Genomic DNA, 15,442 nt, shown 5'->3' with positions numbered 1-15,442 from the left:
TGAGCTGTTCCTTCTCTGGGCAAGCACAGATCCGAATACCTGTTGTGCCTATGACTAGGCTGCCCGGGGAAGGTGAAGACCAGCAACAGCTTTCAGGGCTGCCACCTTCCGTGTGGGACAAGGAGCCGGACGTTTGCCTTTTCGGGAACAGGCTCTGCCGAGGATGCGCACCGTGAGAGATTGCGTCTTTGGGAAAGCAGAGATTCCCAGTGCGGTTGTGCCTGTGAGTAGGCTGCCCGGGGAAGGTGAAGACCAGCAACAGCTTTCAGGGCTGCCACCTTCCGTGTGGGACAAGGAGCCGGACGTTTGCCTTTTCGGGAACAGGCTCTGCCGAGGATGCGCACCGTGAGATGTTCCTTCTCTGGGCAAGCAGAGATCCCAATATCTGTTGTGCCTGTGAATAGGCTGCACGGGGAAGGTGAAGACCAGCAAGAGCTTTCAGGGCTGCCACCTTCCGTGTGGGACAAGGAGCCGGACGTTTGCCTTTTCGGGAACAGGCTCTGCCGAGGATGCGCACCGTGAGAGATTGCGTCTTTGGGAAAGCAGAGATTCCCAGTGCGGTTGTGCCTGTGAGTAGGCTGCCCGGGGAAGGTGAAGACCAGCAACAGCTTTCAGGGCTGCCACCTTCCGTGTGGGACAAGGAGCCGGATGTTTGCCTTTTCGGGAACAGGCTCTGCCGAGGATGCGCACCGTGAGAGATTGCGTCTTTGGGAAAGCAGAGATTCCCAGTGCGGTTGTGCCTGTGAGTAGGCTGCCCGGGGAAGGTGAAGACCAGCAACAGCTTTCAGGGCTGCCACCTTCCGTGTGGGACAAGGAGCCGGACGTTTGCCTTTTCGGGAACAGGCTCTGCCGAGGATGCGCACCGTGAGCTGTTCCTTCTCTGGGCAAGCACAGATCCGAATACCTGTAGTGCCTATGACTAGGCTGCCCGGGGAAGGTGAAGACCAGCAACAGCTTTCAGGGCTGCCACCTTCCGTGTGGGACAAGGAGCCGGACGTTTGCCTTTTCGGGAACAGGCTCTGCCGAGGATGCGCACCGTGAGAGATTGCGTCTTTGGGAAAGCAGAGATTCCCAGTGCGGTTGTGCCTGTGACTAGGCTGCCCGGGGAAGGTGAAGACCAGCAACAGCTTTCAGGGCTGCCACCTTCCGTGTGGGACAAGGAGCCGGACGTTTGCCTTTTCGGGAACAGGCTCTGCCGAGGATGCGCACCGTGAGCTGTTCCTTCTCTGGGCAAGCACAGATCCCAAAAGCTGTTGTGCCTGTGAGTAGGCTGCCCGGGGAAGGTGAAGACCAGCAACAGCTTTCAGGGCTGCCACCTTCCGTGTGGGACAAGGAGCCGGACGTTTGCCTTTTCGGGAACAGGCTCTGCCGAGGATGCGCACCGTGAGAGATTGCATCTTTGGGAAAGCAGAGATTCCCAGTGCGGTTGTGCCTGTGAGTAGGCTGCCCGGGGAAGGTGAAGACCAGCAACAGCTTTCAGGGCTGCCACCTTCCGTGTGGGACAAGGAGCCGGACGTTTGCCTTTTCGGGAACAGGCTCTGCCGAGGATGCGCACCGTGAGCTGTTCCTTCTCTGGGCAAGCACAGATCCGAATACCTGTTGTGCCTGTGAGTAGGCTGCCCGGGGAAGGTGAAGACCAGCAACAGCTTTCAGGGCTGCCACCTTCCGTGTGGGACAAGGAGCCGGACGTTTGCCTTTTCGGGAACAGGCTCTGCCGAGGATGCGCACCGTGAGAGATTGCGTCTTTGGGAAAGCACAGATCCCAAAACCCTTTATGCCTGTGAGTAGGCTGCCCGGGGAAGGTGAAGACCAGCAACAGCTTTCAGGGCTGCCACCTTCCGTGTGGGACAAGGAGCCGGACGTTTGCCTTTTCGGGAACAGGCTCTGCCGAGGATGCGCACCGTGAGAGATTGCGTCTTTGGGAAAGCAGAGATTCCCAGTGCGGTTGTGCCTGTGAGTAGGCTGCCCGGGGAAGGTGAAGACCAGCAACAGCTTTCAGGGCTGCCACCTTCCGTGTGGGACAAGGAGCCGGACGTTTGCCTTTTCGGGAACAGGCTCTGCCGAGGATGCGCACCGTGAGAGATTGCGTCTTTGGGAAAGCAGAGATTCCCAGTGCGGTTGTGCCTGTGAGTAGGCTGCCCGGGGAAGGTGAAGACCAGCAACAGCTTTCAGGGCTGCCACCTTCCGTGTGGGACAAGGAGCCGGACGTTTGCCTTTTCGGGAACAGGCTCTGCCGAGGATGCGCACCGTGAGAGATTGCGTCTTTGGGAAAGCAGAGATTCCCAGTGCGGTTGTGCCTGTGAGTAGGCTGCCCGGGGAAGGTGAAGACCAGCAACAGCTTTCAGGGCTGCCACCTTCCGTGTGGGACAAGGAGCCGGACGTTTGCCTTTTCGGGAACAGGCTCTGCCGAGGATGCGCACCGTGAGCTGTTCCTTCTCTGGGCAAGCACAGATCCCAAAACCCTTTGTGCCTGTGAGTAGGCTGCCCGGGGAAGGTGAAGACCAGCAACAGCTTTCAGGGCTGCCACCTTCCGTGTGGGACAAGGAGCCGGACGTTTGCCTTTTCGGGAACAGGCTCTGCCGAGGATGCGCACCGTGAGAGATTGCATCTTTGGGAAAGCAGAGATTCCCAGTGCGGTTGTGCCTGTGAGTAGGCTGCCCGGGGAAGGTGAAGACCAGCAACAGCTTTCAGGGCTGCCACCTTCCGTGTGGGACAAGGAGCCGGACGTTTGCCTTTTCGGGAACAGGCTCTGCCGAGGATGCGCACCGTGAGAGATTGCGTCTTTGGGAAAGCAGAGATTCCCAGTGCGGTTGTGCCTGTGAACAGGCTGCCCGGGGAAGGTGAAGACCAGCAACAGCTTTCAGGGCTGCCACCTTCCGTGTGGGACAAGGAGCCGGACGTTTGCCTTTTCGGGAACAGGCTCTGCCGAGGATGCGCACCGTGAGAGATTGCGTCTTTGGGAAAGCAGAGATTCCCAGTGCGGTTGTGCCTGTGAGTAGGCTGCCCGGGGAAGGTGAAGACCAGCAACAGCTTTCAGGGCTGCCACCTTCCGTGTGGGACAAGGAGCCGGACGTTTGCCTTTTCGGGAACAGGCTCTGCCGAGGATGCGCACCGTGAGCTGTTCCTTCTCTGGGCAAGCACAGATCCCAAAAGCTGTTGTGCCTGTGAGTAGGCTGCCCGGGGAAGGTGAAGACCAGCAACAGCTTTCAGGGCTGCCACCTTCCGTGTGGGACAAGGAGCCAGACGTTTGCCTTTTCGGGAACAGGCTCTGCCGAGGATGCGCACCGTGAGAGATTGCGTCTTTGGGAAAGCAGAGATTCCCAGTGCGGTTGTGCCTGTGAGTAGGCTGCCCGGGGAAGGTGAAGACCAGCAACAGCTTTCAGGGCTGCCACCTTCCGTGTGGGACAAGGAGCCGGACGTTTGCCTTTTCGGGAACAGGCTCTGCCGAGGATGCGCACCGTGAGAGATTGCATCTTTGGGAAAGCAGAGATTCCCAGTGCGGTTGTGCCTGTGAGTAGGCTGCCCGGGGAAGGTGAAGACCAGCAACAGCTTTCAGGGCTGCCACCTTCCGTGTGGGACAAGGAGCCGGACGTTTGCCTTTTCGGGAACAGGCTCTGCCGAGGATGCGCACCGTGAGCTGTTCCTTCTCTGGGCAAGCACAGATCCGAATACCTGTTGTGCCTATGACTAGGCTGCCCGGGGAAGGTGAAGACCAGCAACAGCTTTCAGGGCTGCCACCTTCCGTGTGGGACAAGGAGCCGGACGTTTGCCTTTTCGGGAACAGGCTCTGCCGAGGATGCGCACCGTGAGCTGTTCCTTCTCTGGGCAAGCACAGATCCCAAAAGCTGTTGTGCCTGTGAGTAGGCTGCCCGGGGAAGGTGAAGACCAGCAACAGCTTTCAGGGCTGCCACCTTCCGTGTGGGACAAGGAGCCGGACGTTTGCCTTTTCGGGAACAGGCTCTGCCGAGGATGCGCACCGTGAGAGATTGCATCTTTGGGAAAGCAGAGATTCCCAGTGCGGTTGTGCCTGTGAGTAGGCTGCCCGGGGAAGGTGAAGACCAGCAACAGCTTTCAGGGCTGCCACCTTCCGTGTGGGACAAGGAGCCGGACGTTTGCCTTTTCGGGAACAGGCTCTGCCGAGGATGCGCACCGTGAGAGATTGCATCTTTGGGAAAGCAGAGATTCCCAGTGCGGTTGTGCCTGTGAGTAGGCTGCCCGGGGAAGGTGAAGACCAGCAACAGCTTTCAGGGCTGCCACCTTCCGTGTGGGACAAGGAGCCGGACGTTTGCCTTTTCGGGAACAGGCTCTGCCGAGGATGCGCACCGTGAGAGATTGCGTCTTTGGGAAAGCAGAGATTCCCAGTGCGGTTGTGCCTGTGAGTAGGCTGCCCGGGGAAGGTGAAGACCAGCAACAGCTTTCAGGGCTGCCACCTTCCGTGTGGGACAAGGAGCCGGACGTTTGCCTTTTCGGGAACAGGCTCTGCCGAGGATGCGCACCGTGAGCTGTTCCTTCTCTGGGCAAGCACAGATCCGAATACCTGTTGTGCCTATGACTAGGCTGCCCGGGGAAGGTGAAGACCAGCAACAGCTTTCAGGGCTGCCACCTTCCGTGTGGGACAAGGAGCCGGACGTTTGCCTTTTCGGGAACAGGCTCTGCCGAGGATGCGCACCGTGAGAGATTGCGTCTTTGGGAAAGCAGAGATTCCCAGTGCGGTTGTGCCTGTGACTAGGCTGCCCGGGGAAGGTGAAGACCAGCAACAGCTTTCAGGGCTGCCACCTTCCGTGTGGGACAAGGAGCCGGACGTTTGCCTTTTCGGGAACAGGCTCTGCCGAGGATGCGCACCGTGAGCTGTTCCTTCTCTGGGCAAGCACAGATCCGAATACCTGTTGTGCCTATGACTAGGCTGCCCGGGGAAGGTGAAGACCAGCAACAGCTTTCAGGGCTGCCACCTTCCGTGTGGGACAAGGAGCCGGACGTTTGCCTTTTCGGGAACAGGCTCTGCCGAGGATGCGCACCGTGAGAGATTGCGTCTTTGGGAAAGCAGAGATTCCCAGTGCGGTTGTGCCTGTGAGTAGGCTGCCCGGGGAAGGTGAAGACCAGCAACAGCTTTCAGGGCTGCCACCTTCCGTGTGGGACAAGGAGCCGGACGTTTGCCTTTTCGGGAACAGGCTCTGCCGAGGATGCGCACCGTGAGATGTTCCTTCTCTGGGCAAGCAGAGATCCCAATATCTGTTGTGCCTGTGAATAGGCTGCACGGGGAAGGTGAAGACCAGCAAGAGCTTTCAGGGCTGCCACCTTCCGTGTGGGACAAGGAGCCGGACGTTTGCCTTTTCGGGAACAGGCTCTGCCGAGGATGCGCACCGTGAGAGATTGCGTCTTTGGGAAAGCAGAGATTCCCAGTGCGGTTGTGCCTGTGAGTAGGCTGCCCGGGGAAGGTGAAGACCAGCAACAGCTTTCAGGGCTGCCACCTTCCGTGTGGGACAAGGAGCCGGATGTTTGCCTTTTCGGGAACAGGCTCTGCCGAGGATGCGCACCGTGAGAGATTGCGTCTTTGGGAAAGCAGAGATTCCCAGTGCGGTTGTGCCTGTGAGTAGGCTGCCCGGGGAAGGTGAAGACCAGCAACAGCTTTCAGGGCTGCCACCTTCCGTGTGGGACAAGGAGCCGGACGTTTGCCTTTTCGGGAACAGGCTCTGCCGAGGATGCGCACCGTGAGCTGTTCCTTCTCTGGGCAAGCACAGATCCGAATACCTGTAGTGCCTATGACTAGGCTGCCCGGGGAAGGTGAAGACCAGCAACAGCTTTCAGGGCTGCCACCTTCCGTGTGGGACAAGGAGCCGGACGTTTGCCTTTTCGGGAACAGGCTCTGCCGAGGATGCGCACCGTGAGAGATTGCGTCTTTGGGAAAGCAGAGATTCCCAGTGCGGTTGTGCCTGTGACTAGGCTGCCCGGGGAAGGTGAAGACCAGCAACAGCTTTCAGGGCTGCCACCTTCCGTGTGGGACAAGGAGCCGGACGTTTGCCTTTTCGGGAACAGGCTCTGCCGAGGATGCGCACCGTGAGCTGTTCCTTCTCTGGGCAAGCACAGATCCCAAAAGCTGTTGTGCCTGTGAGTAGGCTGCCCGGGGAAGGTGAAGACCAGCAACAGCTTTCAGGGCTGCCACCTTCCGTGTGGGACAAGGAGCCGGACGTTTGCCTTTTCGGGAACAGGCTCTGCCGAGGATGCGCACCGTGAGAGATTGCATCTTTGGGAAAGCAGAGATTCCCAGTGCGGTTGTGCCTGTGAGTAGGCTGCCCGGGGAAGGTGAAGACCAGCAACAGCTTTCAGGGCTGCCACCTTCCGTGTGGGACAAGGAGCCGGACGTTTGCCTTTTCGGGAACAGGCTCTGCCGAGGATGCGCACCGTGAGCTGTTCCTTCTCTGGGCAAGCACAGATCCGAATACCTGTTGTGCCTGTGAGTAGGCTGCCCGGGGAAGGTGAAGACCAGCAACAGCTTTCAGGGCTGCCACCTTCCGTGTGGGACAAGGAGCCGGACGTTTGCCTTTTCGGGAACAGGCTCTGCCGAGGATGCGCACCGTGAGAGATTGCGTCTTTGGGAAAGCACAGATCCCAAAACCCTTTATGCCTGTGAGTAGGCTGCCCGGGGAAGGTGAAGACCAGCAACAGCTTTCAGGGCTGCCACCTTCCGTGTGGGACAAGGAGCCGGACGTTTGCCTTTTCGGGAACAGGCTCTGCCGAGGATGCGCACCGTGAGAGATTGCGTCTTTGGGAAAGCAGAGATTCCCAGTGCGGTTGTGCCTGTGAGTAGGCTGCCCGGGGAAGGTGAAGACCAGCAACAGCTTTCAGGGCTGCCACCTTCCGTGTGGGACAAGGAGCCGGACGTTTGCCTTTTCGGGAACAGGCTCTGCCGAGGATGCGCACCGTGAGAGATTGCGTCTTTGGGAAAGCAGAGATTCCCAGTGCGGTTGTGCCTGTGAGTAGGCTGCCCGGGGAAGGTGAAGACCAGCAACAGCTTTCAGGGCTGCCACCTTCCGTGTGGGACAAGGAGCCGGACGTTTGCCTTTTCGGGAACAGGCTCTGCCGAGGATGCGCACCGTGAGAGATTGCGTCTTTGGGAAAGCAGAGATTCCCAGTGCGGTTGTGCCTGTGAGTAGGCTGCCCGGGGAAGGTGAAGACCAGCAACAGCTTTCAGGGCTGCCACCTTCCGTGTGGGACAAGGAGCCGGACGTTTGCCTTTTCGGGAACAGGCTCTGCCGAGGATGCGCACTGTGAGCTGTTCCTTCTCTGGGCAAGCAGAGATCCGAATACCTGTTGTGCCTATGAATAGGCTGCCCGGGGAAGGTGAAGACCAGCAACAGCTTTCAGGGCTGCCACCTTCCGTGTGGGACAAGGAGCCGGACGTTTGCCTTTTCGGGAACAGGCTCTGCCGAGGATGCGCACCGTGAGAGATTGCGTCTTTGGGAAAGCAGAGATTCCCAGTGCGGTTGTGCCTGTGAGTAGGCTGCCCGGGGAAGGTGAAGACCAGCAACAGCTTTCAGGGCTGCCACCTTCCGTGTGGGACAAGGAGCCGGACGTTTGCCTTTTCGGGAACAGGCTCTGCCGAGGATGCGCACCGTGAGCTGTTCCTTCTCTGGGCAAGCACAGATCCGAATACCTGTTGTGCCTATGACTAGGCTGCCCGGGGAAGGTGAAGACCAGCAACAGCTTTCAGGGCTGCCACCTTCCGTGTGGGACAAGGAGCCGGACGTTTGCCTTTTCGGGAACAGGCTCTGCCGAGGATGCGCACCGTGAGAGATTGCATCTTTGGGAAAGCAGAGATTCCCAGTGCGGTTGTGCCTGTGAGTAGGCTGCCCGGGGAAGGTGAAGACCAGCAACAGCTTTCAGGGCTGCCACCTTCCGTGTGGGACAAGGAGCCGGACGTTTGCCTTTTCGGGAACAGGCTCTGCCGAGGATGCGCACCGTGAGCTGTTCCTTCTCTGGGCAAGCACAGATCCGAATACCTGTTGTGCCTATGACTAGGCTGCCCGGGGAAGGTGAAGACCAGCAACAGCTTTCAGGGCTGCCACCTTCCGTGTGGGACAAGGAGCCGGACGTTTGCCTTTTCGGGAACAGGCTCTGCCGAGGATGCGCACCGTGAGCTGTTCCTTCTCTGGGCAAGCACAGATCCCAAAAGCTGTTGTGCCTGTGAGTAGGCTGCCCGGGGAAGGTGAAGACCAGCAACAGCTTTCAGGGCTGCCACCTTCCGTGTGGGACAAGGAGCCGGACGTTTGCCTTTTCGGGAACAGGCTCTGCCGAGGATGCGCACCGTGAGAGATTGCATCTTTGGGAAAGCAGAGATTCCCAGTGCGGTTGTGCCTGTGAGTAGGCTGCCCGGGGAAGGTGAAGACCAGCAACAGCTTTCAGGGCTGCCACCTTCCGTGTGGGACAAGGAGCCGGACGTTTGCCTTTTCGGGAACAGGCTCTGCCGAGGATGCGCACCGTGAGCTGTTCCTTCTCTGGGCAAGCACAGATCCGAATACCTGTTGTGCCTATGACTAGGCTGCCCGGGGAAGGTGAAGACCAGCAACAGCTTTCAGGGCTGCCACCTTCCGTGTGGGACAAGGAGCCGGACGTTTGCCTTTTCGGGAACAGGCTCTGCCGAGGATGCGCACCGTGAGCTGTTCCTTCTCTGGGCAAGCACAGATCCCAAAAGCTGTTGTGCCTGTGAGTAGGCTGCCCGGGGAAGGTGAAGACCAGCAACAGCTTTCAGGGCTGCCACCTTCCGTGTGGGACAAGGAGCCGGACGTTTGCCTTTTCGGGAACAGGCTCTGCCGAGGATGCGCACCGTGAGAGATTGCATCTTTGGGAAAGCAGAGATTCCCAGTGCGGTTGTGCCTGTGAGTAGGCTGCCCGGGGAAGGTGAAGACCAGCAACAGCTTTCAGGGCTGCCACCTTCCGTGTGGGACAAGGAGCCGGACGTTTGCCTTTTCGGGAACAGGCTCTGCCGAGGATGCGCACCGTGAGCTGTTCCTTCTCTGGGCAAGCACAGATCCCAAAACCCTTTGTGCCTGTGAGTAGGCTGCCCGGGGAAGGTGAAGACCAGCAAGAGCTTTCAGGGCTGCCACCTTCCGTGTGGGACAAGGAGCCGGACGTTTGCCTTTTCGGGAACAGGCTCTGCCGAGGATGCGCACCGTGAGAGATTGCATCTTTGGGAAAGCAGAGATTCCCAGTGCGGTTGTGCCTGTGAGTAGGCTGCCCGGGGAAGGTGAAGACCAGCAACAGCTTTCAGGGCTGCCACCTTCCGTGTGGGACAAGGAGCCGGACGTTTGCCTTTTCGGGAACAGGCTCTGCCGAGGATGCGCACCGTGAGAGATTGCGTCTTTGGGAAAGCAGAGATTCCCAGTGCGGTTGTGCCTGTGAACAGGCTGCCCGGGGAAGGTGAAGACCAGCAACAGCTTTCAGGGCTGCCACCTTCCGTGTGGGACAAGGAGCCGGACGTTTGCCTTTTCGGGAACAGGCTCTGCCGAGGATGCGCACCGTGAGAGATTGCGTCTTTGGGAAAGCAGAGATTCCCAGTGCGGTTGTGCCTGTGAGTAGGCTGCCCGGGGAAGGTGAAGACCAGCAACAGCTTTCAGGGCTGCCACCTTCCGTGTGGGACAAGGAGCCGGACGTTTGCCTTTTCGGGAACAGGCTCTGCCGAGGATGCGCACCGTGAGCTGTTCCTTCTCTGGGCAAGCACAGATCCCAAAAGCTGTTGTGCCTGTGAGTAGGCTGCCCGGGGAAGGTGAAGACCAGCAACAGCTTTCAGGGCTGCCACCTTCCGTGTGGGACAAGGAGCCAGACGTTTGCCTTTTCGGGAACAGGCTCTGCCGAGGATGCGCACCGTGAGAGATTGCGTCTTTGGGAAAGCAGAGATTCCCAGTGCGGTTGTGCCTGTGAGTAGGCTGCCCGGGGAAGGTGAAGACCAGCAACAGCTTTCAGGGCTGCCACCTTCCGTGTGGGACAAGGAGCCGGACGTTTGCCTTTTCGGGAACAGGCTCTGCCGAGGATGCGCACCGTGAGAGATTGCATCTTTGGGAAAGCAGAGATTCCCAGTGCGGTTGTGCCTGTGAGTAGGCTGCCCGGGGAAGGTGAAGACCAGCAACAGCTTTCAGGGCTGCCACCTTCCGTGTGGGACAAGGAGCCGGACGTTTGCCTTTTCGGGAACAGGCTCTGCCGAGGATGCGCACCGTGAGCTGTTCCTTCTCTGGGCAAGCACAGATCCGAATACCTGTTGTGCCTATGACTAGGCTGCCCGGGGAAGGTGAAGACCAGCAACAGCTTTCAGGGCTGCCACCTTCCGTGTGGGACAAGGAGCCGGACGTTTGCCTTTTCGGGAACAGGCTCTGCCGAGGATGCGCACCGTGAGCTGTTCCTTCTCTGGGCAAGCACAGATCCCAAAAGCTGTTGTGCCTGTGAGTAGGCTGCCCGGGGAAGGTGAAGACCAGCAACAGCTTTCAGGGCTGCCACCTTCCGTGTGGGACAAGGAGCCGGACGTTTGCCTTTTCGGGAACAGGCTCTGCCGAGGATGCGCACCGTGAGAGATTGCATCTTTGGGAAAGCAGAGATTCCCAGTGCGGTTGTGCCTGTGAGTAGGCTGCCCGGGGAAGGTGAAGACCAGCAACAGCTTTCAGGGCTGCCACCTTCCGTGTGGGACAAGGAGCCGGACGTTTGCCTTTTCGGGAACAGGCTCTGCCGAGGATGCGCACCGTGAGAGATTGCATCTTTGGGAAAGCAGAGATTCCCAGTGCGGTTGTGCCTGTGAGTAGGCTGCCCGGGGAAGGTGAAGACCAGCAACAGCTTTCAGGGCTGCCACCTTCCGTGTGGGACAAGGAGCCGGACGTTTGCCTTTTCGGGAACAGGCTCTGCCGAGGATGCGCACCGTGAGAGATTGCGTCTTTGGGAAAGCAGAGATTCCCAGTGCGGTTGTGCCTGTGAGTAGGCTGCCCGGGGAAGGTGAAGACCAGCAACAGCTTTCAGGGCTGCCACCTTCCGTGTGGGACAAGGAGCCGGACGTTTGCCTTTTCGGGAACAGGCTCTGCCGAGGATGCGCACCGTGAGCTGTTCCTTCTCTGGGCAAGCACAGATCCGAATACCTGTTGTGCCTATGACTAGGCTGCCCGGGGAAGGTGAAGACCAGCAACAGCTTTCAGGGCTGCCACCTTCCGTGTGGGACAAGGAGCCGGACGTTTGCCTTTTCGGGAACAGGCTCTGCCGAGGATGCGCACCGTGAGAGATTGCGTCTTTGGGAAAGCAGAGATTCCCAGTGCGGTTGTGCCTGTGACTAGGCTGCCCGGGGAAGGTGAAGACCAGCAACAGCTTTCAGGGCTGCCACCTTCCGTGTGGGACAAGGAGCCGGACGTTTGCCTTTTCGGGAACAGGCTCTGCCGAGGATGCGCACCGTGAGCTGTTCCTTCTCTGGGCAAGCACAGATCCGAATACCTGTTGTGCCTATGACTAGGCTGCCCGGGGAAGGTGAAGACCAGCAACAGCTTTCAGGGCTGCCACCTTCCGTGTGGGACAAGGAGCCGGACGTTTGCCTTTTCGGGAACAGGCTCTGCCGAGGATGCGCACCGTGAGAGATTGCGTCTTTGGGAAAGCAGAGATTCCCAGTGCGGTTGTGCCTGTGAGTAGGCTGCCCGGGGAAGGTGAAGACCAGCAACAGCTTTCAGGGCTGCCACCTTCCGTGTGGGACAAGGAGCCGGACGTTTGCCTTTTCGGGAACAGGCTCTGCCGAGGATGCGCACCGTGAGATGTTCCTTCTCTGGGCAAGCAGAGATCCCAATATCTGTTGTGCCTGTGAATAGGCTGCACGGGGAAGGTGAAGACCAGCAAGAGCTTTCAGGGCTGCCACCTTCCGTGTGGGACAAGGAGCCGGACGTTTGCCTTTTCGGGAACAGGCTCTGCCGAGGATGCGCACCGTGAGAGATTGCGTCTTTGGGAAAGCAGAGATTCCCAGTGCGGTTGTGCCTGTGAGTAGGCTGCCCGGGGAAGGTGAAGACCAGCAACAGCTTTCAGGGCTGCCACCTTCCGTGTGGGACAAGGAGCCGGATGTTTGCCTTTTCGGGAACAGGCTCTGCCGAGGATGCGCACCGTGAGAGATTGCGTCTTTGGGAAAGCAGAGATTCCCAGTGCGGTTGTGCCTGTGAGTAGGCTGCCCGGGGAAGGTGAAGACCAGCAACAGCTTTCAGGGCTGCCACCTTCCGTGTGGGACAAGGAGCCGGACGTTTGCCTTTTCGGGAACAGGCTCTGCCGAGGATGCGCACCGTGAGCTGTTCCTTCTCTGGGCAAGCACAGATCCGAATACCTGTAGTGCCTATGACTAGGCTGCCCGGGGAAGGTGAAGACCAGCAACAGCTTTCAGGGCTGCCACCTTCCGTGTGGGACAAGGAGCCGGACGTTTGCCTTTTCGGGAACAGGCTCTGCCGAGGATGCGCACCGTGAGAGATTGCGTCTTTGGGAAAGCAGAGATTCCCAGTGCGGTTGTGCCTGTGAGTAGGCTGCCCGGGGAAGGTGAAGACCAGCAACAGCTTTCAGGGCTGCCACCTTCCGTGTGGGACAAGGAGCCGGACGTTTGCCTTTTCGGGAACAGGCTCTGCCGAGGATGCGCACCGTGAGCTGTTCCTTCTCTGGGCAAGCACAGATCCCAAAAGCTGTTGTGCCTGTGAGTAGGCTGCCCGGGGAAGGTGAAGACCAGCAACAGCTTTCAGGGCTGCCACCTTCCGTGTGGGACAAGGAGCCGGACGTTTGCCTTTTCGGGAACAGGCTCTGCCGAGGATGCGCACCGTGAGAGATTGCATCTTTGGGAAAGCAGAGATTCCCAGTGCGGTTGTGCCTGTGAGTAGGCTGCCCGGGGAAGGTGAAGACCAGCAACAGCTTTCAGGGCTGCCACCTTCCGTGTGGGACAAGGAGCCGGACGTTTGCCTTTTCGGGAACAGGCTCTGCCGAGGATGCGCACCGTGAGCTGTTCCTTCTCTGGGCAAGCACAGATCCGAATACCTGTTGTGCCTGTGAGTAGGCTGCCCGGGGAAGGTGAAGACCAGCAACAGCTTTCAGGGCTGCCACCTTCCGTGTGGGACAAGGAGCCGGACGTTTGCCTTTTCGGGAACAGGCTCTGCCGAGGATGCGCACCGTGAGAGATTGCGTCTTTGGGAAAGCACAGATCCCAAAACCCTTTATGCCTGTGAGTAGGCTGCCCGGGGAAGGTGAAGACCAGCAACAGCTTTCAGGGCTGCCACCTTCCGTGTGGGACAAGGAGCCGGACGTTTGCCTTTTCGGGAACAGGCTCTGCCGAGGATGCGCACCGTGAGAGATTGCGTCTTTGGGAAAGCAGAGATTCCCAGTGCGGTTGTGCCTGTGAGTAGGCTGCCCGGGGAAGGTGAAGACCAGCAACAGCTTTCAGGGCTGCCACCTTCCGTGTGGGACAAGGAGCCGGACGTTTGCCTTTTCGGGAACAGGCTCTGCCGAGGATGCGCACCGTGAGAGATTGCGTCTTTGGGAAAGCAGAGATTCCCAGTGCGGTTGTGCCTGTGAGTAGGCTGCCCGGGGAAGGTGAAGACCAGCAACAGCTTTCAGGGCTGCCACCTTCCGTGTGGGACAAGGAGCCGGACGTTTGCCTTTTCGGGAACAGGCTCTGCCGAGGATGCGCACCGTGAGCTGTTCCTTCTCTGGGCAAGCACAGATCCCAAAAGCTGTTGTGCCTGTGAATAGGCTGCCCGGGGAAGGTGAAGACCAGCAACAGCTTTCAGGGCTGCCACCTTCCGTGTGGGACAAGGAGCCGGACGTTTGCCTTTTCGGGAACAGGCTCTGCCGAGGATGCGCACCGTGAGAGATTGCGTCTTTGGGAAAGCAGAGATTCCCAGTGCGGTTGTGCCTGTGAACAGGCTGCCCGGGGAAGGTGAAGACCAGCAACAGCTTTCAGGGCTGCCACCTTCCGTGTGGGACAAGGAGCCGGACGTTTGCCTTTTCGGGAACAGGCTCTGCCGAGGATGCGCACCGTGAGCTGTTCCTTCTCTGGGCAAGCACAGATCCCAAAAGCTGTTGTGCCTGTGAGTAGGCTGCCCGGGGAAGGTGAAGACCAGCAACAGCTTTCAGGGCTGCCACCTTCCGTGTGGGACAAGGAGCCGGACGTTTGCCTTTTCGGGAACAGGCTCTGCCGAGGATGCGCACCGTGAGAGATTGCGTCTTTGGGAAAGCAGAGATTCCCAGTGCGGTTGTGCCTGTGAGTAGGCTGCCCGGGGAAGGTGAAGACCAGCAACAGCTTTCAGGGCTGCCACCTTCCGTGTGGGACAAGGAGCCGGACGTTTGCCTTTTCGGGAACAGGCTCTGCCGAGGATGCGCACCGTGAGCTGTTCCTTCTCTGGGCAAGCACAGATCCGAATACCTGTTGTGCCTATGACTAGGCTGCCCGGGGAAGGTGAAGACCAGCAACAGCTTTCAGGGCTGCCACCTTCCGTGTGGGACAAGGAGCCGGACGTTTGCCTTTTCGGGAACAGGCTCTGCCGAGGATGCGCACCGTGAGAGATTGCGTCTTTGGGAAAGCAGAGATTCCCAGTGCGGTTGTGCCTGTGAGTAGGCTGCCCGGGGAAGGTGAAGACCAGCAACAGCTTTCAGGGCTGCCACCTTCCGTGTGGGACAAGGAGCCGGACGTTTGCCTTTTCGGGAACAGGCTCTGCCGAGGATGCGCACCGTGAGAGATTGCATCTTTGGGAAAGCAGAGATTCCCAGTGCGGTTGTGCCTGTGACTAGGCTGCCCGGGGAAGGTGAAGACCAGCAACAGCTTTCAGGGCTGCCACCTTCCGTGTGGGACAAGGAGCCGGACGTTTGCCTTTTCGGGAACAGGCTCTGCCGAGGATGCGCACCGTGAGAGATTGCGTCTTTGGGAAAGCAGAGATTCCCAGTGCGGTTGTGCCTGTGAGTAGGCTGCCCGGGGAAGGTGAAGACCAGCAACAGCTTTCAGGGCTGCCACCTTCCGTGTGGGACAAGGAGCCGGACGTTTGCCTTTTCGGGAACAGGCTCTGCCGAGGATGCGCACCGTGAGCTGTTCCTTCTCTGGGCAAGCACAGATCCGAATACCTGTTGTGCCTATGAATAGGCTGCCCGGGGAAGGTGAAGACCAGCAACAGCTTTCAGGGCTGCCACCTTCCGTGTGGGACAAGGAGCCGGACGTTTGCCTTTTCGGGAACAGGCTCTGCCGAGGATGCGCACCGTGAGCTGTTCCTTCTCTGGGCAAGCACAGATCCCAAAAGCTGTTGTGCCTGTGAGTAGGCTGCCCGGGGAAGGTGAAGACCAGCAACAGCTTTCAGGGCTGCCACCTTCCGTGTGGGACAAGGAGCCGGACGTTTGCCTTTTCGGGAACAGGCTCTGCCGAGGATGCGCACCGTGAGAGATTGCATCTTTGGGAAAGCAGAGATTCCCAGTGCGGTTG

The sequence above is a fragment of the Haliaeetus albicilla genome, chromosome 25 (genome assembly GCF_947461875.1).
Source record: "Haliaeetus albicilla chromosome 25, bHalAlb1.1, whole genome shotgun sequence".
NCBI lineage: Eukaryota > Metazoa > Chordata > Aves > Accipitriformes > Accipitridae > Haliaeetus > Haliaeetus albicilla.
The sequence above is the reverse complement of the archived record's forward strand: the minus strand, read 5'-3'. Positions refer to the sequence as shown.